Source organism: Macrotis lagotis, chromosome X (genome assembly GCF_037893015.1).
Source record: "Macrotis lagotis isolate mMagLag1 chromosome X, bilby.v1.9.chrom.fasta, whole genome shotgun sequence".
Taxonomy (NCBI): domain Eukaryota; kingdom Metazoa; phylum Chordata; class Mammalia; order Peramelemorphia; family Peramelidae; genus Macrotis; species Macrotis lagotis.
The window spans coordinates 532,011,784-532,034,076 of NC_133666.1; the positions used below are offsets into that span (position 1 = coordinate 532,011,784).

General features: G+C 38.6%; 1 protein-coding gene across 3 annotated transcripts in view; it reads left to right on the forward strand.

Moving 5' to 3' along the window:
• Positions 1–954: 954 nt before the first annotated feature.
• The window catches only part of LOC141503420 (uncharacterized), a 75,500-nt gene continuing 54,161 nt past the window's right edge, over positions 955–22,293 (forward strand). The window contains exon 1 of one of the 3 annotated variants that reach the window (XM_074208655.1): positions 955–990. The gene's annotated coding sequence lies outside the window, so the exon portion shown is untranslated. Of the gene's footprint in view, positions 991–1,807; positions 1,934–20,607; positions 20,768–22,293 lie in introns of those variants that run through there. The other 2 variants (XM_074208656.1, XM_074208657.1) reach the window with 2 other exon arrangements.

The window sequence follows — 22,293 nt, forward strand, 5'->3', positions numbered from 1 at the left end:
AACAATGTAAAGACTGACAAATTGCCTTCTGTGGGGGGTGGAGGGGGGGAAGTAAGATTAGGGGAAAAATTGTAAAACTCAAAATGAATAAAATCTTTAATTAAAAAAAAACAAAAATAGATGATATTGCCCGCTGCAATAACAGAGAAGATGGGAGTAGGGTTAGAGGGAAAGATAATGAATACATGAGTACTTTTCTTTTTTTTTTTTTTTTGATTTATGCCTTTAGCAGATACGGGAAAAACAGCCTGACCTCACAAGAAACTCGAAATTTGATGAGGGAGGTAACATGCAAGCAACAATGCCCGAGCAAGCTCTAGCCTGGATCTACTGGAGATCATTTCAGAGGGAAGCTATTAGGATTACGGGGCCCGAAAAGGCTTTAGGTGGGCTTCAGGTGCCACTTGGAAGCATCCGAGCTGTGGTCCAGGAAGGGGCCTAGGGGAGAGGATCCGCCGCGCAGCCCTCCCGCGTGCCGCTGCTCTTAGAAAAGGTCCTTAATCTCCAGTTCCAAGGTAGCGTCTCGGCCGGGCTCGGACAGGGAAGCCGGAGCCGAGCAGGGGAGGAGAGCGCACGCGGCACTCCGGGAGGCCCCCGCCCCCGCCCCGCCCCCGAGGCCCCGGAAGTCCCGCCGGCGGGAGCTGAGGGGGGAGAGACGCGGCCGGGGGCAGGGTGACGTCGGGGGGCGGGGCCGGGGGCGGGGCCGGCTCGGAGGGAGCGCGGAGCGGGCCGCGTCGCCGCAGCCTGCGGGCGCCGGCCTAGCGCACGTGGGGGCGGGCCGGAGGCCGCGCGGAAGGAAGGAACAGGTGGACGCGCGGACCGGGAAGCGGCCCCCGGCGCCGCCGCAGTCGGCCGGACGCGGCTCCCCCGGCGCAGGCCGGCCCACAGGCTCCCCGCCGGCGCCCGCCGGAGCCCCGGGCCGGCCCGCGGCGGCCGCTAGCGCGCACGGCCGGCGGCTGCCCCGCCGCCCCGGCCCGGCCGCCCCGCTAGGTGAGTTTGGCGCGGGCTCCGGCGCCTACAGGTGGGGAGCGGGCCCCCGGGACCTCGCGCCCCGGCCGGCCTCCCTCCTCCCTCCTCCCCCGGGACCTCGCGCCCCGGCCGGCCTCCCTCCTCCATCCTCCTCCGGGACCTCGCGCCCCGGCCGGCCTCCCTCCTCCATCCTCCCCCGGGACCTCGCGCCCCGGCCGGCCTCCCTCCTCCCTCCTCCCCCGGGACCTCGCGCCCCGGCCGGCCTCCCTCCTCCCTCCTCCCCCGGGACCTCGCGCCCCGGCCGGCCTCCCCCCTCCCCCGGGGCCTCGCGCCCCGGCCGGCCTCCCTCCTCCATCCTCCTCCGGGACCTCGCGCCCCGGCCGGCCTCCCTCCTCCCTCCTCCCCCGGGACCTCGCGCCCCGGCCGGCCTCCCTCCTCCCTCCTCCCCCGGGACCTCGCGCCCCGGCCGGCCTCCCTCCTCCATCCTCCTCCGGGACCTCGCGCCCCGGCCGGCCTCCCTCCTCCATCCTCCCCCGGGACCTCGCGCCCCGGCCGGCCTCCCTCCTCCCTCCTCCCCCGGGACCTCGCGCCCCGGCCGGCCTCCCTCCTCCCTCCTCCCCCGGGACCTCGCGCCCCGGCCGGCCTCCCCCCTCCCCCGGGACCTCGCGCCCCGGCCGAGCCCCCCGAGGGCGTCCTCGTGGCCCCGGGGCCCTCGCAGCTGCCCGGGAAGTAGAGCGAGGCCCGGGGTGGGTGGAGCACCGGGGCCCGGAGGACCTGAGTTCAAGTGCGGCCTCAGACACTTACTGATGACCCCGCTGTGTGGCCGTGGGCAGGCCACTGCACCCCGCTGCCTTGCAAAAAGCTAAAAAAAAAGACTTGAACGAGACCTGTCTGGTCACCTCCTTGGGACTCAGTTTCTTCCCTCCAAGGAATCCGTGGCTTCTTTCCTCGTCCCAGTGCCACAGTGAGTTCATTTCAAAGGCATAAGACCCGATTTCCTGGGAGAAGGTTTTTATTTCAGACCCTTCATGCTTATACTTAGCTTGCTTTATTGTCAGACACATTTTAGGTAGAAAGACGGAAGCATTTTTTTAAGTTCCTTGCAAACCATATCATTCAACAGCCGCCACATGCAAGATGGTGATATAAAGATAAATATGGCGCACAAAATAGCACTCTCCCTCATTTTTTTTAGGAGCTCACTTTTTATTTTTTGCAAGGCAGTGGGGTTACGTGGCTTGCCCAAGGCCACACAGCTAGGTCATTATTAAATGTCTGAGGCCGGATTTGAACTCAGGTACTCTTGACTACAGGGCTGGTACTCTCCACTGCACCACCTAGCTAATCCCTCACTTTTTTTTTTAAAGAAAGGTTTTATTTATTTAGAGTTTTACAATCCTCCCCCCCCCACAGGAGGCAATCTGTCAATGTTTACATTGGTTCCATGTTATATATTGATCTCAGTTGAATGTGATGACAGAGAAATCCTTAAGGAAGAAAAATATGTCCCTCATTTTTTTTAAAAGAAAAAATAATCTGCTCAAGATAATACGAGCTTTGGGATTATTTTGAGAAGGGGATTTAGGAGAACCTGAGTTCAAATATGACCTCAGACACTTGATACTGGCTATGTGATCTTGGGCAAGTCATTTAACCCCTACTACTAAGAATCCAGCGCCATCTCGCATTGTCCTAATCCAAAAGTGTGACTGGTCATTTAGCACAGACCCCCTCACTCAAATCCAGTTCACACGGCATGGTGTCACCTCCCTCCCAGGTGTGTCTGTCTTCTAGAAGGAAGGGTAATCATCATCATGGAAGGCAGAGCATCTTGTTAGTGTAACTGAACCCCGGAAGAAAAGCAGATGGCAAGTGAGACAGCTGAGTCCAATTCTTCCCCCTCTATTGCCAGCCTCTTGAGATCTCTGATTGGAGGGCTGGAGGACTAAGCACTGAACTTCCAAAGTTTTCTGTTAGAGAGGGCAGGGTTTGGACTTTGAAGATCGCTCCACTTTCCATCTAAAGTTCTGCTTGATTTCATCTCCATACAACAAGTACTGTTCTTCACTCCAAGTAGTGTTCTTCATTCCTCCTTCTTCCCACCCTTTCCACTTTACTTTTTTTTGCATTGCCTTCCCCCTTTTAAATTTTAGACTACTTGAGGGCAGGGACTGTCTTATTCTTATTACTTGTATCCTCCCATCTTAGTGCCTGTCACTGTGATTAATGTTTATTGAATTGAACTACTTCAGTTCAAACTTGAATTTTTAAGTGTTTTAACATTTCCTCCAAGACTATAAACACGTTTATATGCATTTTCTATTATGTGTTCTTGCTTTTACTGTACAGGTTCTTTTTTAATTGTATTGGGGGCAGCTAGGTGGCAAAGTAGATAGAGCACTGACCCTGGAATCAGGAGGACCTGAATTCAAAACTGATCTCAGACCCCTAATAATTACCTAGCTCTGTGACCGTGGGCAAGTCACTTAACCTCATTGCCTTGCAAAGACAAAAAAAAATTGTATTTATAAGTTTCCTAGACTGTCATATTTTCCTCTTTTTCAGGATTTTTTCTCTTCATACCTTCAGAATGTTTATTTTTAGGAGCCTTCAATACCTTTTTCTTTGATAACATAATGAAACTTTAGGTTATGGGATCATTCACCAAATCAGTATTCTTAGTTTCTAATATGACAGGCTCACTTTGCGAATGAGAAACCGAGGCAAACAGGACTAAGCTATTATCTGAGGTCATTTGAACTCAGGAAGATGAGTCTTTCTGACTTCAGGCCCTGCATCCCATTCATTTCAACACCTAGCTGCCCCCACAGAGTTACATAGCTATTAACTATCTTAAAGTAAGATTCAAATTCAGTTCTTCCTGATTCCAAATCCTTCACCCTTTTGGTTTTGTTTTGGGTTTTGGAGCCAATTAGGATTAAATGACTTGCCCAAGGTCACATAGGCCATATTTGAACTGACTAATGTTGGTACTCTGTCCACTGCCTCATTTAGCTGCCCCCAAATATTTTTCCCCATCCTCTACCATCACTTTGCCTTCAAAATGTTTAAGGATGAATATAAAGGCAAATTACTTAGCTACGTTGCCTTTGGTAGAAAACTAAATGTCTGACTGATTACTGAGGTTTACCCCTCTCACCCCCGTTTTTACTTACCATGCTTCTATTTCCCTATCAGACTTATGATCTGTTCTCTAAACATCTCCTTTTCTGGCCTGGTAATATGTTGTGTGCTCTTAATGGCAGTTTTAATTATGACTTAATGGTTGAACATCATCTAAGTCACTTTTACTTTTACTTTCCACATCTTCCTCCTTAGTTTCTAAGTATTGTATTATCCACTGCTGTTATCCGACTTTCTCTACTGTTGTTCCTGTTCAGTTGCTTTTGGATAAAGTATAGCCTTCCAAAACCATAATCCATGCATGAGATTCTTTCCACTGACCATCAATGTTCATTTACATGTTGTCAAATATACATCCTTCCTTTAATAACTCCTATTTGCATACATTTGGAGGCAATGGATTTTATTTCTCAATACTTTCTTAGAATTTATTTCCTGTGAAATTGTGGCAGTCTCTTTCATTCTTTCTGTATTGTAGCTGTTCTTCATGGTAGGTTGCTTGATTGAGATACATGGGTAATTTTCTTTTATCTTCCTTTCCAGTTTACATTGACGTTCAGTGGCATGGGTTTCCTGTCTGGAATATGAATTTGAAAGGCTGTATCTTATTCAGTAGCAACTGGGCAGGAAAAAGCATAGAAAAAGGCATAAAATAGCACTGGATAATAAAATATTCATATTTAGAAATCAAGGAGGTAGATGTGGAATTCTTTTGATTTCTAAGACTGCATCCAGGCAAATAGAATCTCATCAGCTCTTTTTTAAATATGGTTTTATCTTTGGCCAAAAGCTTGTCATTTCTAAGCTTTTGGCTGCACATCTTTTTTTTTTTGTTCCTGTGGCAGCCCTTTGGATATTTATTAAATTTTTTTTCCAGTCACACCTAAAAATAATTTTTAACCTTCATCCATTTGCAAATTTACCTCCTTACCTTTTTCCCCATGACAGAAAACAATCTGGTAATAGTTATACATGTATAATATATTTCTATCTTAGTTATATTGTGAAAGAGGAATTAGAACTAAAAATCAGGAAAACCCAAGAAAATTAAGGAAAAAACAAAAGTTTTAAAACGTGAACATAGTATTCAATCTTCATAATGTTTTGGCTAGATGCGGATGGCATTTTCTATAATAGGTCTCTCAGGATTGTCCTTGATCACTGAACTGCTGAAAGGAGCTTTGTCCATCATAGTTAATTATCTCATAATGTTGCTGTTAATGTGTACATTGTTCTCTCTTGGTTCTGCTCTTTTCACTCTGCAACAGATCATGGGAGTTTTTCCAGGTTTCTCTGAAGTCCAGCCCCTCATGATTTTATTTTATTTATTTGTTTGTTTATTTTTAGGTTTTTGCAAGGTAAATGGGGTTAGGTGGCTTGCTCAAGGCCACACAGCTAGGTAATTATTAAGTGTCTGAGACCAGATTTGAACCCAGGTACTCCTGACTCCAGGGCCAGTGCTTTATCCACTGTACCACCTACCTGTCGCCCCCATGATTTCTTATAGAATGATAGTACTTCTTGACATTCATATACCATAATTTATTCATTGGCTACAAATCTAAATTCCATTCTTAGATACTATGTTGATAACTACTAACTGTTTAATTCCCAATCTGCTTTCCTCCCCTCCCCCCACCCCACAGCCTTTTTAAAACTTGCCTTTCAATCATCAAATAACACTTCTTGCTCCTAACTTTCTTTCCCAAGACTTCATTAAAGGAAAAATAAGTTCTTCAGCATAAAGTGTTTGGCAAACCTAAAACAACTTCAAGACTAAACAACTTAAAACCCTTCAGTTAGACTATTGCGTATTTTAAGACTGGATTTCTCTATCACCCTCAGACTCAGACAGGAAATGCAATGACCACTCATGAGCCTGATCCTACTGCTGATCAATATAGAAGTTTTGACCTCTGTTTCTCACCTGTTTCCCCAGCTGTTCATATTAATTCTGGATTTGGTATTGATACCCTATTGGTTTTAGTTCTACTATAGCTCAAAACTCCTCTGTATTTAAACACCAGTCAGCCTCAGGCTTTTCCTGTAGCAGGTATTACAGGTATTTTCTATTGCACTCAGCTCTTTGCTAAATTTTAATCATTTGGTATTTGTGGCTGGACTGTTTTATTATAAAGGAAAAGTGTTTGTAAATGACACTAGTACCTATAAGATTTTGGTGGGCATGTTGTAATGCTTAAATTTTTAAAATTAAAACATTTTAAAGTAATTTTTCTTGACATTTCTGGGTTTTATGTACTGTATTCTTCTACCTAATACCACTCTGAAAGAACAATCCTTTATAACAAAAAAATTCAAAGGGGGAAGAAAAAAATTTGTAAAACTGATCAATCTATCCCCTTTTCCAAAATCTGACATTATGTACAATGTTCCATACCTCCAATTCTTCAAAGAAGTGGAGTTGTTTTACTTCTTTTTTGTGGTCAAGCCTGCTCTTTACAAATTTGCAATATTCATTTTTAATTGATTTAATTGTGGTTCATGTTCTTTTTATTTTTTTTTTACTAGACTGCTTCATTTCACATCATTTCACATAAATCTTTCCTTGAATTTTGGTATTCATATTAGTTTTCATTTCTTTCTTTCTTTCTTTCTTTCTTTTTTTTTGTAAGGCAAACGGGGTTAAGTGGCTTGCCCAAGGCCACACAGCTAGGTAATTAGTAAGTGTCTGAGACCAGATTTGAACCCAGGTACTCCTGACTCCAGGGCCGGTGCTTTATCCACTACGCTACCTAGCCGCCCCTTAGTTTTCATTTCTTACAACATAGAAACACTCCATTACATTTATACACCATAATTTGCTGAGCCATTTCTTAATCAATAGGAATCTTTTTTTTGCTACCATAAAGAATGCTATTTTTTTTTTATTTTGCTACATTTAAAGTCTTGCTTTTTTGTCATAATTTTTGGGAAGTATATGCCTTGCATTGTAATCTCTGGGTTGTAGACATTTTTGCTACTTTATTTGCATAATTCTACATTGCTTTTTAGAAGAGTTTTCACTAATTCTCAGCCCCCACAACCCAGAGATTCTAATGCTAGGCATATATGTATATATATAATTCCTCAAAAATGATAGTAACTAAAAAAGAAAGACTTTATATATATAGAAAAATTAAAGCAGTCTGTCTTTCCATAACACTGCTAATGTTGACTAATCTCATTTTATCTTTACCAATTTGTTGTGTATGAAGACTTAATATTCTTTGATCACTTATTAGAGAATGATTTTGGGTTTCATGTATTTGTTAGTTGTCTATATATCTTGGATACCAATCCCTTGTAAGAGATATTTAACAAAAAACTTTCTCAGCTGACTTCTTGATCTTTATTCTTTTTCTTTTACAATGAGTATTGATATATTTTGTTTTTCCATCATCAAAATTTCGTTATAAAGTTGCCCAAAAAACAATCCTATATAACAAACAAAATAAATATTAAGGAAAAGTAGGAAAAAAATCATTAAACTGCTGAATATATTGAAAAAGTCTGGAGATATATGTTATTCCACACCTGTGGACCTCCCAGCTCTGGAAAGGAATTGGGGTGTATATGTTCTTATTTCTTTTCTTTGTAGCCCTGTTATGTTAGTCCTTGTAATTTTGTAACATTCGCTTTCCAGACTTCACTATATTAGTCATCTTTGCCATTTCTTGTAGCTCAATAATATTCCTTTTTATTAATTTCATTAATTTGCTTAGCCATTTTCCAATGACGGATATCTGCTTTATTATCTGTTCTTTGTTACTACAAAAAAGTGCTATTGTAGATATTTTGATGTATATAAGGGACTTTCTTAATGATGACTTTGAGATGGATAGAAAAGGGCATAAACATTTTAGTCATTTTATTTGCATAATTCCAAATTGATTGGGCGTATTTACACACTGACAATGCACTAATGTGCCTATTTTCTCCTAGCCTTTCTGATATTAATTTTGTTCATTGCTTATCAGTTGCATGTAATCAAAATCTTTTCTAATTGACTATGTACACACACACACATCACTTGTTTAAGGTTAAGAATCCAGTTAGCATTTATAAATATTTCATTTTATCCTTTAACAGCCTATGGAGGCAGTGCTGTTATTATCCCTCTTTTATATGTGAGGAAACTGAAACAGAAAGGTTAAGGAACTTGCCAAGGGTCATTACACAGCTAGTAAATGTCTGACCATGGATTTGGACTCAGGTCATCCTTATTCCAACACTCTCCACTGTACAACCTAGCCTCTTCTAGTTTAGCTGCAAATTGCCTTCGAATTATTTTTATAATGTTGTTGTTAATATTTTGGTTACTTAACCTTTTTGAATTATTGTAGAATGTTATAAGATATTGGTCTAAGCCTAATTTCTGCCAGACTGCTTTGCATTTTTTCCCCAGAAGTTCTTAGCAGATAGGGAGTTCTTCCTAGGTAATTTATATTTTTAGGTTTCTTAAGTTCTATTATTATTGATTCTGCCTTGTGTATATAATATGTTCCATTGATCTTTTCTGCTTTTTAAAAACCATTATGGTTTTGATGATTGCTGCTTTATTATACTCTAGTGAGACATAAAGAAGTGTTGTTTCTTCTTTCTCTTAATATTTGATTGTTTTCTCCCAATGAATTTTGTTTAATTTTTTTTGTAGTTCTGTAAAATGTATCCCTTTGGCATGGAATTAAACTATCAATTATCTTTAGTAGTATTGTCATTTTTAATATAATTGCCCACAAATGAGCATTAAATATTCCTCTTTCCTCTAGTTGCACTGATTATTCCTCTATTTAAATTTTTTATTTCTTTAAGAGGTACTTTGTAATTAAATCTCAGTTATCATGTATCATCGTCAGTCAAGTATTGAGTATGCTTTGGTAGGTTTACACTCAAATATTCAATGTATTTCCTTTTCTTTTTGCCTTTTGGAATTTGTTATATAGAAATAATACTTGATGTTTTTGTTAATTTATTTTGTAGCCTTCAACTTTGGTAATGCTATTATTCCAATTAATTTTTCTTGCTTACTTTCCTTAGAATTTTCTAAGTTAGAGGTTCTTAATCTGTTTTTTAAAAAAGTTATATATTTCAATATATTTTGTTTTGCTTTAAAATCTTTTTTGTAAAGCTTTTAAAAAATTATGCATTTAAAAACAGTATTCTATGAAGGAAGTCCATATGTTTATCCAATTTGACAGAGGTTTAACCATATTTTTAAATTAAATTATCATGAAATCAGCAAATAGGAATAATTTTGTCTTCTCTCTGCCTGTCCTTTGTTTCTCTTATTGCTAACATTTTGAAGATTGTATCAAATGTTAGTAGGGAGAGAAGGCATCCTACTTTGCTTCTATCATTATTAGGAAAACTGATATATATTCATTGCACTTGATGATTAGTTTTGGTTTTTGGTAGGAATTTTTTTAATCATCTTAAACAAAATCCATTTCTGCCTTTGTGGAACTTTTTTTTTTAAACATAAATGAGGCTTGTCATTTTTTAAAGGGTCTTTCAGCATATATTGAGTTAAACTTATGTTTTTGGATGCTTTTATTTTTTGTATGATTAATTATATTGTTTTGTTTTGGTTTTTTGGGGGTTTTGTGGCAGTGAGGTTAAGTGACTTATCCAAGATCACCCCAGCTAAGTAGTTTTTTAAGTTCTGAGGTCAAATTTGAACTCAGGACCAGTGTACTTATCTACTGTGCCACCTAACTGCTCCAATTATATTGTTTTACTAGTGGTCAACCATTTGTTCCTTGCTTTTATAGATCCAGCTTGGTCAGGATGAATGATTTCATGTATTGGATATATTAATTGGAGTCTGACAGGAATATAATTGAAATTTTTTAATTGATAATTATTCATGATATTTTATAGTTTCTACTTTGGTTTTCCTTTTTCTTATTTAAACATGAGACTGGATTTGTCCTATGAAAGGCATTTGGTCCAGTGTTTTCTCAATATGGAGAATAATTTGTATATTATAGTTATTAATTTTTGTTTAAAAGTTTTATAGAATTGTCCTGTAATCCATTAAAACCAGAATTCTTTTTGTAATTCCTTTTGCAACTAATTTTATTTTCTTTTCTGAAAAAAAGGATCATTTAAGATTTTTTATTAGATGTTCTTTATGTCTATTTTATAATTTTGAAATTAATCCTCTGTCTTCGTGCTTTTAGTTTTCCTTTGACCTTGTCTTTTTATCTCATCCCTGCTGAAAGTGCAGAAGTTATTTATTCTTAGACCCACTTCTAATAGACACAGGAGCTTTGATACACCTATTTCTGCTAGGGATTAAAAGGATGAGAATTTCACTCTTCATTAGGCAGCCTTTGGGGGGCTCCCACTCTGGAGGAGCTCATCATATTGGTGCTGAATGATGACATGGGATTAGCTTAGTCCTATTGCAACTTTGAACAACAAAGCTCAAGCAATACACCAGGCTCAGCATCTCCTAGTTGCAAGGATTACAGATATGTGCCACCATGCCTGGCTAGTAGTTTCTGATCTTTTCATTTATTCTGATTTTGTTACCATTTTTCTTTTAAAATTTTATTGATTTGTTTTTCTGCTCTCTTCATTTTAATCAGGTCTGTTCTGGTTTATTATTTTGTTAGTCTTTTTAAAGAACCAGTTTTAAGTTTTTATCAGTTTTATAATCTTGATTTTCCTATCTATTTTAACTCAATTTTTCAAAATCTCCCACCTTTCCCCCTCTTTTTAGGTTGGTTTATTCTGGGGAAAAATGTAAAGCAGTCTGGTAGAAATTAGACTTAGACCAATATTATATAGCATTCTACAGTTTATTAATACTCTTCTATTTTAACAGGATTTTTAGGGAAATATTTTCTTTTGTGAATGTCTTAAGAGTGTCTCAAAAATTCGGTATGTTGTCTCATCATTACCATTTTACATAATTTTATGATTTGTTCTTTGATTCCTGTATACGTAGGATTTCATAATTGATGATCTTAAGTATTCTTTCATATGATTAAAAGTTATTTACAGTTCTCTTATTAACTTCTTATCCCATGAGTATTAACTATTGGAAAATAACTTTTGGTCATATATGTCAGTTATATATTTTGGTTACCAAATTTTTTTTATGATTGCTGCTTAATAAAATTTTATGCCTTAAAGATTTAGTCTTCCTTCCTTCCTGTCTTTTAAAATTATTTCCCTTGATGTTATTGAAGATTGTTTTTCTTGCAGAAAATTTTGTAGAAGATTTTCATGACCTTGATTAATTTTTTTTTAAAGAACATAATTAAATGGTAGGTAATTCTCATTACAAATCACTTATATCTCATTATTGAAGTAACTGCCTGCGGAATTTTTTTTGATCTTTTGTTTATAATTAAGGATATAGTATGTAAAAAAATCTGTGATTTTGTTGGTTTGAGTTTTTTCTCCATTGATACATATCACAATTCTATTATATCTTATGGGGAGGGTGAGGGGAAAACTTAATTTTGCAGTGATGAGTTTCTCATACTTAATAAGACTGGTTCTCAGTTAAATTTTGCTGGGCCTGTACTTGAAAATTTTCCAATCTATTTGATAGGATCTTCAGGACTAATTTTTTGGGAGGGAGTAATTTTTTTATCATGAACTTGACAGTGATCAATGAATTCCCACTAGAATATTTTTTTATAGGATGGTAAATAAATTGCATGTGAAACTGAATCTTATCACATACACTTTGTTTTTTAAAGGATATATTGAATTTTTAAGTAGGAATCCATTGGTAGTACTGACACTTTGCTTCTTATCTGTATCTCTTTGTGAACTTTCTTAATATATTTTTCATGAAAACCTTTTGACTATTCCTTTTTTCTCTATCACTATCAGTATCTTCTACTCCTTAACTACCCTTTACTCCCCTTCTTGTTTTTTTTTTTTTGTCCAAAGTCACACAGGTAGGCAATTATTAAGTGTCTGAGGTGGCAACCCAGGTCCTCCTGATTCCAGGGTTGGTGCTCTATCCCCTGCACCACCTAGCTGCTTCAAGATAGAACTTTAAACTTGTTTTTATTTGCATTTTTTTATATGATTGTTGATAGCTTAGGTATTTTCCCTTGAGAATTACTTGTTTTATCCTTTAGCCATTTATTTTTGGGAGAATGATTCTAATTCTTAGATATTTGTAAGACTATCCCAAAAGTTTCAGTTCAGTTTTTAAGATAATTTTTTTTAGCATTTTATTTGTTTTCCAATTATATGCAATAGTAGTATCTACCTATCATTTTCTGTAAGGTTTTGGATTTTACAATCTCACCCCCCCCCCCGAAGGTTGTGTGATAGTCTTTACATTGTTTCCATGCTATACATGGAAATTGAATGTGTTGTAAGAGTAAACATAACCCCCCCCCCCCCCCCCCAGAAGATGAGAAACATCAAGAATAGTGAGAGAGAAAAAAATGTACTTCAGTATGTGTTCAGATTCCAATGGCTCTGTCTTTGGAGTGAATTACTTTCTTTATCATAAGTCCACCAATATTTTTCCCAGAGTTGCTATTACTAGCTGTACCTCCACTCTATTCCTCCCCACTCTCATTTATTCTATTCTCTCTCTCCTTTCATCCTGGTCCTGTCCAAAAGTGTGTTGTATCTGAGTACCCTCTCCCTCGAACTTACCTCTCTCCTATCACCTATTCCCCCCTTCCCTCCCCTTCTCTTTTTTCTTCATTTTCTTCTCACCCTATTAAGATTTCCTTACCCTTATTAAGTGTGTCTGTTATTTCCTCTGTGAGCCATTTCTGATGAGAATGAAGGCTCATTTATTCCCCCTTGCTTTCCCCCTTTCCACTCCATTGAAAAAGCATTTTCTTGACTCTTATATGAAATTTCTTAGCTTTTTCTTCTTTATCTCCTTTTCTTTCCTCCCAGTACTTTCCTTTATCACCCATTGACTTCCATCTTTTTACTATATTTTACCATTATATTCCACTCCTTTCTGTGTCCTGTCTATATATGCTCCTTCTAACAACTCTTATAAATGAGAAAGTTTATATAAGTTATCAATATCTTCTTCCCATGCAGAAATACAAACAGTTCAATATCTTAAGTTCCTCATAGTTAGTCCTTTTCATCCACTCCCTCTATGGTTCACCAGAGTCCTGTATTTGGAGATCATACTTTCTGTTCAGTTCTGGTTGTTTCAGTGGGGAAGTTTGAAAGTCCTCTGTTTCATTGAAAGTCCATCTTTTCCCCTGAAAGAGGATGTTGAATTTTGCTGGGTAGTTGATTCTCAGTTGTAAACCAAGATCTTTTGCCTTCTGGAATATCATATTCCAATCCCTACGAGCCCTTTATGTAGATGCTGCCAGATCCTGTGTAATCCTGACAATGGAGCCTTGATAGTTGAATTATTTGTTTCTGACAACTTTTAGAATTTTTTCTTTGATTTGGGAGTTTGAGAATTTGGCTATAATATTCCTGAAAGCTTTTCTTTTGGGATCTCTTTCAGGAGGTGACCAGTGAATTCTTTCAGTTTCTATTTTACCCTCTGCTTCTAGGATCTCAGGGCAATTTTTCTGTATTATTTCTTGAAAAAATGAAGTCTAGGCTCTTTTCCTGATCATGGCTTTCAGATAGCCCGATAATTTTAAAATTATTTCTTCTGGATCTGTTTTCGAGGTTGATTGTTTTTCCAATGAGATAATTTCATATTTTCTTCTAATTTTATTTCTTCCTGATTTCTTGTAAAGTCATCAGCTTCCTTTAGTTCCATTCTGCATTTGAAGGAGTTATTTTCTTCAGAGAGCTTTTTTATCTTTTCCAGCTGGCCAATTCTGCTCTTTAAGCCATTCTTCTCCTCATTTGCCTTTTGTTTTGCTTTCTCTTTAGACCTAAAGTCTTTGGTTTTTACAAGGCAAATGGGGTTAAGTGGCTTTCCCAAGGCCATGCAGCTAGGTAATTATTAAGTGTCTGAGACCAGATTTGAGCCCAGGTACTCCTGACTCCAGGGCCAGTGCTTTATCCACTGCGCCACCTAGCCACCCTCAAAGTCTTTTTTTGAGCTCATCCATAGTCTGAGCCCATTTTCTATTTCTCTTGCAGGTTTTGGATATGGAAGCTTTGATTTTGTCATTATCTGATATGTGTTTTGATCTTCCATGGGACTAAAGTAATTCTCTATGGTCAGATTCTTTTTTTTTTTCTTTCTGTTATTTACTCATTTCCTCAGCCCAAGATGGCACTTCCAAGGCTTTGGGGGTTGTTTTTTTGGGGGGGGGGGCGGGACACCCCACTGGGACCTTTATTCCTCCAAGGTCTTATGTTCTCTTCCTGTGCTTTGATATGTAGATGACCACCTCACTTCCCTCTGCCCTGCAGCTTTAAGGAGGGATACTGCTTGGTTACTTAGTATGGAACTGCAGCCTGGATCTGATTGTAGGCTAACAGCAGAGTTCTACTCCGAGGGAGAGCAGAGAAATTTCTGCAGTCTACCCTGACCCTTTACCATCTCTGAGGTTACAGGCTGCTTTCCCCAGATTCTCGCTGCTGTGCTCCTCATTCCACACTCATTCTGGTGTAGCAGAGTTCTTTCCCCCACCCCTTCAACCTGTTGCTGGTGATCCTTGGGCTGGGCTGGGCTGGGCTGGGCTGGGCTGCTCTGGGCTGCTCTACACTGTGTCCCTGGCTGTTTTCCAATTCCTGGTCCTGGTGAAACACACCTTTCCCGCGAAACTTCTAATTTTCCTTCTGTGGGTTCTGCCCCTTTAAATGTTGGCTAGAGTCATAATTTGTTGGCTTTTGGAGTTTTGGGGGGGAAGGAATTCCCAGGAAATGCTTCCTTCATGCTGCCATCTTGGCTTTGCTAAGATAATATATTTATATTAAATATTTGTAAAAGGCACCTTTCATATTAGTTTAAAACTGCACTAACACTTTTGGTAAACCCTACATAGATTTGCTGTTTTGCTATCTGATAGCAAAAGAGCCACTGCAAGTATAGTTCCCAGTTAACTTTTTCACTTCCAAGTCTGACTCATTGATCCTGCTTCTGCAGAAGACTTCAACTTTATCTAATCAAAATTGTGCATTTTATTTCCTGAGAACCTCTCTGTTCCTTATTTTTCAGTAACTCTATTCCTTACCCATAGATGCAAATGGTCTCCTAACTCCTAATTTGTTTATAAGACCTTTTTGTATCTGGATTATAATTGATCTGATGATTATTAAGGCATATAATATGATATATGGTCACAAGCTGAATTTCTCGACTGTTTTCTGATTTCTCAGCAGTTTGTCATATATTTTTTGAATCCTTTATCCTTGAAGTTAGTATCCTTGTATTTATTGAATGCTATGCTATTATGTTCAGTTTGCCTCTGAATCTTCTGTTACTTCTCTGTACCACTGATCAGCTTTTCTATTTTTAACTTCTACCAAGGTTTTTTATGATTATTGTTTTGTAGTATAGTTGGAACTTTGGTATTCTTAGAACCTCTTCCTTCCTACCAGTTTTCATTATTCTATTTAGTCTAATTCTATAAAGTAATCCTTTGTTTAGTATGGTACTGAATAAATTTATTTAGATAGTGTTGTCATTTTTATTACATTGGCATGTATGAACATTTTATGTTATTAATATGTGTCATGTTTCATAGTTTCCTTAATATTCCAAATATACCCTTTGGCATGAATCCAACCTATTTCTTAGTGTGTTATCTTTTTTACTATGTTGATATGGTCACTTTCCTAAATGCTTTATTCATTATTTTAACATTATTATTCCTTAGTGTCATTGGTGTGTAGTCATTTTGAACTTAACAGATATCAACTATGAGTACTTTAATATACTTAGAAGAATGGGAGGGTTGTTTGTGTAACTGTGAATCTGTTTTCTGTAGCTGACTTTTCTTTTAAATATAAAACAAAAACAAAGGCTTTGTAGTCAAGCAAAACTATTGGCTATTTCTGAAAATGTGTAACATTCTAACTCTTGACTGTCATATTCTGAGTAGCATGCTTTGTCAGTCCTCTGGAATCATAGTCATTGTATCAAAGTCCTTAAGCATTTCAGCTTTTTGTCCTTCCATCATTGATGTAAAAAATGGTTCTGATTCTGCTTACTTCATTCTGCATCAGTTCATATAATTCTTTCTATTCCCATTCATCAATCACCAGAGATCTGACATCTAATTTTTAAATAAAATTCTAGTTTATCCTTTTGTTGATCTGACATCTAATTTTTAAATAAAATTCTAGTTTATCCTTTTGTTAGATTTATTTAGACTTTAAAAGGGTCACATTGAAGTTCCTATTACAGTTTTTTTGTCTATTTCACTGTAAATCATTTAACTTTTCTTTTAAAGACATAGATGCTATGACTTAAGGCATATTTATGAAACATTGAAACTTCATTATCCAAGGTACCTTTGGCATAACGTAGTTTGCCTGCTATTTCTTTGTACTGATTGCCATCCTTCCTTTAAAAAAAATCTTTTGAAGCATAATAGCATTCTCTTAAACCTCTTATTTTTACTTTTTGTGAATTTTTTGTTTCACATGTTATATTGCTTTCTTATCCATTCCTTTGTTGTTTTTCAGTTGTTCAATTGTGTCTAATTCTTCATGACCCCATGGACTCTAGCACAGGAGACCCTTCTAACCTCCACTATCTTTCAAAGTCTGTCCAAGTTCATGTCTATTATTTACATGACACTATCAATCCATCTCATCCTCTGCAACCTCCTTTATCTTTTGCTTTCCATTGTTCCCAACATCAAGTGTCTTTTCTTTTTTTTAATATTTAATATTTATTCCCATTTTATACAAATAATTTAAGAGTAAACAAAATACCTCCTCCCCCCAAAAAATATAAACTCGCTTGAGCAATAAAGGGGAGAGAAAAAAATTAAAATAAAAAAAATAATAGTAATAATTGTAGGTATGGCCAGGTGGCCAAATGGATGGAGCACCAGCCCTGGAGCCAGGGGCACCTGAGCCCATATACCCAACAATCACCCAGTCATGTCACATGCAAGCCACCCCTATCCCACTGCCCTGCAAAAAACAAAAAAAAAAAGAAAAAAAGACCCAAAATAAAATAAAAATAGTAATAATAGTAGGTGTGGCTGGGTGGCGCACCAAGCATTAGCCCTTGAGCCAGGAGCACCCAGGTCCAAATCCGGCCTCAGACACCCAGCATTTTTTTGGATTTCCTTGACTAGGCTGCTGACTTCATTTTCATGTTTTTCCGGCATTTCTCATTTCTTTTCCCAGTTTTTCTTCTACCTCCCTCATTTGATTTTCAAAGTCTTTTTTGAGCTCTCTGTCATAGCCTGAGCCTAATTTCTGTTTTTCTTGGAGTCTTTAGATGCAGGAGCTTGTGTTTCCTCATCTTCAGGCAGAGTATATTGATCCTTCTTGGGATCATAGATATTGTATTTCTCAATGGTGTTCCTCTTGTTTCCCTGCTTGCTCATTTTCCCAGCCTAAACCTGGTTTTGGGGTGCTTCCTGAGCTTTTCGGACACTCCCACAAGGGTCTCAGTGTGTGAGGCTCTGTCCTCCCTCTTGGTCTGTGAATGACCATATGCTCCCCCCTCTGCCATGGGGCTGAGGTGGGGGGGGGCGCTGCTGTTCTATGGGGGGCCTAGACTGGGATCAGGATCTGAATGTTTTCAGAGCCCCAGAGTCCTGTTTCAGGTGCAGAGGACAGAGCCCAGTAGTCTCTCTCTCCCCTCCTTCAGCTCAGTGGGCTCATGCCTTGGGAGCTCCTGCTTACTGTCTCTGCCTGCTTACTGTTTACTGGATCTGCAATGTAGGGCCACAGCTGCTAGCTGTGTGCCCTGAGGGCTGGACTTCACGGGCTCTGGCAAAGGTTCCCCCCCCTTCCCCCAATTTGTGCCTGGTGCTCCCCAGGGTGTAGCTCAGGAAACTCCCCCACTGCTGTGAGCTGTGACTCCCAGCACCCTGGGGCTGCCTCCAGGAGGCTGAAGTTCTGTCGCTCTGGCTCCCCTCCAACCCTGGGGAGCAGAGCCTTTCTGCTTTTTTCTAGGTTATCCTTGAGTAGGAGAACTGCCTTACTGGGTCCCTTTGTGGGTTTTGTCGCTTGAAAATTTAAAGTCCTTAGTTTCAAAGATTTATGAGAGAGAGCTTAAGACAGGATCAGCTCTTGTCTCCGGAAAATTTAGTTAAAGTCCTTAGTTTCAAACATTTATGAGAGAGTGCCCAAGACAGGATCTAGGCATCTTGGCTCCGCACCCCATCAGGTGTCTTTTTCCAATGAGTTTGTGATTGTTAATTGTGCTTAACTTAGTCATATATTCTTATTTTTACTTATCTCTCCTCTCTTTACAACAAAGTAGATAGTGGAAGAAAGAAATATGTACCATACTGGTAATCTTACAATTTAGATTTCTCATCACAATCAGCTTTTTCTCCTTTCTCTTACTAGTCAATTCCTGATTGTTGATATTCATCCTTAATCTCCTTTTCATTCCAGTCATTCTCTGCAATTTGTTTTGTTTGTGACTATTTCCTCCCTGACTAGATCTTTCCTAAACATTCCTCCCTCTGTCCTTAGCTGTTATTCTGATGAGTTTAGTGTCTTCTACAATAAACTTTCTGTTTGTGTGTTTCTCAGTTCAGATAAAAGGGAGGTTCTTGAGGAGCCCTCTCCTTTCATTCCTTCTTTCATTTTCATTTATACTCTTCTTAGTACATTTCAATTATGAAAAATAGTGAATCCTTTCCCCTTCTTCCACTATTCATCCATCCCTTTTCCCTTTTCCTCCTCTTTCTCTCATAAAACAAATCATCTGGAGGCAAGCCATACCTCATGACTGGAACTCCTCAAGACATAAAAATTCAGGGACTCACTGGTAAGGACCAAAGACTGAATCCTGCTTAGATAGATAAGGTAGTTGGTGTGGAGGTAGAATCAGTTATCATGTCCAATTATTTTTCTTTGTTCACATGACTTCCAAATTATGTCCCTCTTAACTGTGTTCTTATTATCAACTGCGTGCTGACTATTTCCATCTGTATGTCTTTTTTGTGGGTATCTCAAAAGCAACAGAGGGGCGGCTAGGTGGCGCAATGGATAGAGCACCATCCTTGGAGTCAGGAGTACCTGGGTTCAAATCCGACCCCAGACACTTAATAATTGCCTAGCCGTGTGACCTTGGGCAAGCTACTTAACCCCATTGCCTTGAAAAAAAAAATTTTTAGAGCTAGAATGAATTCAAAAAGTCACGTACTTCAACCCTCTTATTTTCCACATAAGGAAACTAGAGGCCCTAAGAGATAAAGTGTTTTGATCAAGGTGTAAGCAGTGTTCTGGGATTTGAACTCAGATACCTTAAAGTGAAATCCATTCTTAACACAGAACTTCTATTTCTTTCTAAACTACATCTCAGCTCTAAACTTTCTAATTTTAATTGAAAATCAATTTTCTTATGAGTAAATAATTGAAAAGGATTTTATTAAAAATCTATGTGCTGGGTATTGTTGTTACTGAGACAAAAAGTGAGAAACTATCCCCTTATCTAGGAGCTTACATTCAAGTGGAGAAAGAGGCATCACCACACCAGATAATGAAGCCATTGTTATCCCCTTTCCAGAAACTACTGTATTGATTTCATTATTATTCCCAGAGCTAGAAGTAGAAAGCAGGAGCTGGGGACTACATGGTTAGCATGAGTAGACAACAGCATGTCTAGGATTTATAGATATGAAACATGCTAGGAGTAGTTAGATGTACCAATAGACCAATTTGTAATTTTTGGACAAGCAAGCCTCAGAACAAGTTCCAACTTGAGAAGTACATGCTGGAAGAGATGTATGATCTTGGCTCCAGATTCTCTTAAAAGTTATCCAAGGAATTAATGTATTACCAAAGTTTACAATATTGTTGTCATTCTTGACTCTTCTTCTTTCTCAGCCCTAACATCCAATCATTTGCCAAGTTTTGTCAGTCTTGTTTCCATAACATCTCTGGTATGTTTCTACTCACAAATCCTCTATCTTAGTTCAAACCCCTTTCTTGATCAGTTGAAATATTTCTTAATTATTCTCATTGTTTCCACTGTTTCACTGCTACAATTATCTTCCATACTGTTGCCAAACTGATATTTTTAAATCTATTTTTTAAATTCATTAAATATTTTCCAATTTTATGTAAACATTTTTAACTTTAATTTTTAAAAAAATTATATAAATACTTTATTTGTTCTCCAATTATATACAATAGTAGTTTCTACCTATCATTTTTTGTAAGGTTTTGAATTTTACAATTTTTCCCCTATCCTCCCTTCCCTTCCCCCACAAAAGGCAATCTGATAATCTTTACATTGTTTCCATACTATGTATTGATCAAAATTGAATGTGTTGAGAGGGAAAAAAAACCTATCCTTGAGGAAAAAATAAAATATTAGAGATAGTAAAATTATGTAAGACAAAATTATGTATGACAACCATTTTCCTTAAAAAATTGAAGGTGATAGTCTTTGGTCTTTGTTTAAACTCCACAGTTCTTTCTCTGGATACAGATGGTATTCTCCATTGCAGATACTCCAAAATTGTCCCTGATTATTGAACTGATGGAATAAGCAAGTTCATTAAGGGTGATCCCTATATTGCTGTTAGGTTGTATAATGTTGTTCTGGTTCTACTCGTCTTGCTCAGCATCGGTTCATGTAAGTCTTTCCAGGCAGCTCTGAAATCCCATCCCTCCTCGTTTCTAATAGAACAATAATAGTGGGGTTTTTTTAGGTTTTTGCAAGGCAATGGGGTTAAGTGACTTGCCCAAGGCCACACGGCTAGGTAATAAGTGTCTGAGACCGGATTTGAACCCAGGTACTCCTGACTCCAGGGCCGGTGCTTTATCCACTGCACCATCTAGCCGCCCCAGAACAATAGTGTTTCATAAGATACATATACCACAATTTGTTCAGCCATTCTCTAAATGAGGGCCATCCCCTCGATTTCCAATTCTTTCCCATCACAAACAGTTGCTATGAAGATTTTTGCACAAGTGATATTTTTACCCTTTTTCATGATCTCTTCAGGGTATAGACCCAGTAGTGGTATTACTGGATCAAAGGGTATGCACATTTTTATTGCCCTTTGGGCATAAATTCCAAATTACTCTCCAGAAAGGTTGGATCAGCTCACAACTCCACAAACAATGCATTAATGTCCCAGATTTCCTACATCCTTTTCAACACTGATCATTGTCCTTTCCAGTCATATTGACCTATCTGAGAGGTAGGAAGTGGTAACTCAGAGATGCTTTAATTTGCATTTCTCTAATCAGTAGTAATTTAGAACAATTTTTCATATGACTAAAACATTCATTTTAAAAAATTTGAGTTTCAAATTCTCTTCCTGACCTTTTGAGAAAGCAAACAATGTGATATCAATTATACATATGAAGTCACAGAAAGCATAGGTCCATATTAGCCATGTTGCAAAAGAATATACACTCACACACGAAAAATAAAGTTTAAAATATGCTTCAATTTATATTCAATCAAATTCTTATTTCTAACATACACACCTAATTATGTCAAGAATTTTTCATGGTTCCCTGTAACTTTGAGGATTAAAAAATGAAGTCTTTAAGATGGGTATTTAAAGCCCTAAACAATCTGACTGTCTACCTTTCTAGTCTCATTTTGTATTTTCATGCACTTTCTCTTCTAGTCAAACTAACCACTTAATTATTCCCTATACACAATTTTGTACCATCTCCTGTGAGTATGCCTTTGCTTAAGTGGTCTTTTTTGTTGTTGTTTTTGAAAAGCAATGGGGTTAAATGACTTGCCCAAGGTCACATAACTAGGTAATTATTAAGAGTCTGATACTGAATTTGAATGCAGATCCTCCTTACTCCCAGGCCAGTGTACTGTGCCACCTAGCTGCCCCCAACTCCCCCCATCTTTCAAAGCATATTGCTGCCACCACCTTTTTAAAGAAGGCCCTTTGCACACCCTCCCTCCAGAGCATTTTTACTCTTCCTTTTGAAATGACTATTTGCATACACATTGTTTTTGCCCAGTTGACTAAGTTCCTAGAGTATAGACTGTTTGAATTTTGCCATTGTATCTGGCAACTTACACATGGTAGGAACCCAATAAATATTCTGTGGAGATAACAATGTAAATAGAATTAGAAGAAAGAAAATGGATACTGTGTAATTATAATGCTCGAATTTGACTTA